Genomic DNA, 2,555 nt, shown 5'->3' on the forward strand with positions numbered 1-2,555 from the left:
CTGGAGGAAACGGGCTTAAATGCAAGAAGTAACCAGAACATGCTGAGTGGATTCCTGACTAGCCAGAAAAACTTCCGCTCTGGAGTCCAAGATTTTAAAAACAAATTCAAGCTCACTCAAAAGGAGTGTGAGAAATACACTGTGGTGTCCTCCACTGGATCCCATAACAGGAAAAGGACATCAGTGGAAAACTGGTGAAATGCAGATACCATCTGGAATTTAATTAATAGCAATGTTGGTTTCCTAGCTTTAGCAAATGCCATGATTATATAAGATACATGAAGGGACACTTGGGCTCCAGGTACCTGCGAAAATCTGCACCATCATTTGGAACTTTTCAATAAATCTAAAGTTATTACAAACTAAAACTTTTCTAAAAAGTCCAACAAACAGCAAGTGTTGGCAAGAACTCGGAGAAAGGGGAGCCCTCGGGCACTGTTGGTGGGAATGCAGGCTGGTGCAGCCGCTATGGAAAGTGGCATGGAGGTTTTTTAAAAAATTAAAAATGGAGCTGGCTCATGACCCAGAGACTCCACTTCTGGATATATACCCAAAGAATCCTAAAATGCTAATTCAAAAGAATATGCACCCCCAGTGTTCATGGCAGCATTAGTCACAACAGCCGAGCCACGGAAGCAGTCTGAGTGCCCATCAGTACACCGTGGGGAACACAGCTGCGGTGCACACACAGTGGAGCGCGTATGACTCGGCCACAAAAGGGAATGAAATCTCACCATTTGCAACAGCATGGGTGGACCTAGAGGGTTTTATGCTCAGTTAAGTACGTCAGACAGAGAAAGACAAATACCGTACGATTTCACTTACACGTGGAATCTTGAAAAACAAAACGAATGAGTGAGCAAAGCTGAAGCAGACTCATAGACACAAAGAGCAGACTGGCAGCTGCCAGCGGGAGGGGGCTGAGGGACTGGGGGGAAAAGGTGAAGGGATAAAGAAGTACAAATAGTAACAGGAATGTGAAATGCCATATTTTGCCATGTACAATGTGCACTTTTTTGTCCAAATTTTTGAGGGAAAAATAAGGATGTGCATTGTACATGGGTGGCACTAATTCTGTATCTATAAATTTTTAAAAAGATTTTATTCATTTATTTTCAGAAAGAGGGGAAGGGAGGGAGAAAAGGAGGGAGGGAAACATCGATGTGGGAGACGTACATTGATTGGTCTCCTCTCACACACCCCCCACTGGGGACCTGGCCCACAACCCAGGCATGTGCCCTGACTGGGGATCAAACCGGCGACCTTTCAGTTCGCAGGCCGGCACTCAATCCACTGAGCCACACCAGCCAGGACTAATGTTTCTAATTCATTTATCTATGCTTATGCATTACAAGTGTAACTCTAGAAAGCAATGACGATATCCATATGCAAAATAATACCCTGGAATACAATAGTCAGTTTTGTTTCTAAATATAAATAAATAAAACTTGAATTAAAACAAAAGATTTTTTTCCTGAAAATCTGGGCCAAAAACATGGGTGCACATTACACATGGGAGCACATTATACATGGCAAAATATGGTACAGCATAGGGAATATAGCCAATAATATTGGAATAACCATGTACGGGCCCAGGTGAGGCCTGGAAATTTGGGAGGGGGGATGCTTTGTAAAGCACATGGTTATCTAACCACTACGCTGCACACCTGAAACCAATTCAAAACAATACGGGGTAAAACTCTAACTGACACAGGAACAGCAGGAGCTGAGCCTCAATGGCTGCATCACCTGGAGGAAGGGGCAGCCAAAGCTCTGACGCCACAGCTCCCTGGAACATGAACCCACGACAATCGCGTGTCCAGGATCGTCCCAGTTTCCCACTACTCAGATCTGGTGTTGACTGGCACCAATAGAAGTATTTCTTCACAACTTTTGGTTTTCCTTCATGGAATTCTCTTCTTTCCAAAATAAGCTATTTATTAAGTGCGTTCTTAAATATGATTCAATCTGAATTTTTTTTTAATTTCTTATAAGTTCACACATCTGGGAAAAATAGCTTACCAGTCTGTATGTCTCAAGTCCACACTTCTTTTTGAGAACGTGACCACAGTCTATAGAACCTTGGTGGCTTCAGGCTCTGAGACTCTGTCCCTTCCACGTACGACCCATTCACTATTCGCCCTCTCGAAAGGAGACATCCCTGGGGTGAGCCCCCACTCACATGCTGCATGGCTGTGTGACCTTGGGCAAGTCACCGCGCCTCTCTGAGCCTCAGTTCCCTCAGCCGTTAAAGGCAGAATGAGTTAAGATCGTGCATATAAAAAAGTCTGTGGAGCATATGACAGGTAGGAAGCAGTGAACAGTAACTATCATTATTAGTGACACTCAAAAAATAACAGCCCACTTCCCTTCTCTATTTCTATCATAGAAAACATTCTCATATAACCATTAATAACTGCGGCAAAGTCTCTCTAGCTCATTTCTTGTTACAGTCGTCTTACATGCCAGAGCATGCAAGTGATCCTTTTCCCATCCACTGGGTTGGAGGTATGTCAGTGAACGTCTCCAGCTCTCGCTCAATTTAAGACATTTCC

This window comes from Phyllostomus discolor, chromosome 12, assembly GCF_004126475.2.
Source record: "Phyllostomus discolor isolate MPI-MPIP mPhyDis1 chromosome 12, mPhyDis1.pri.v3, whole genome shotgun sequence".
NCBI classification, from domain to species: domain Eukaryota; kingdom Metazoa; phylum Chordata; class Mammalia; order Chiroptera; family Phyllostomidae; genus Phyllostomus; species Phyllostomus discolor.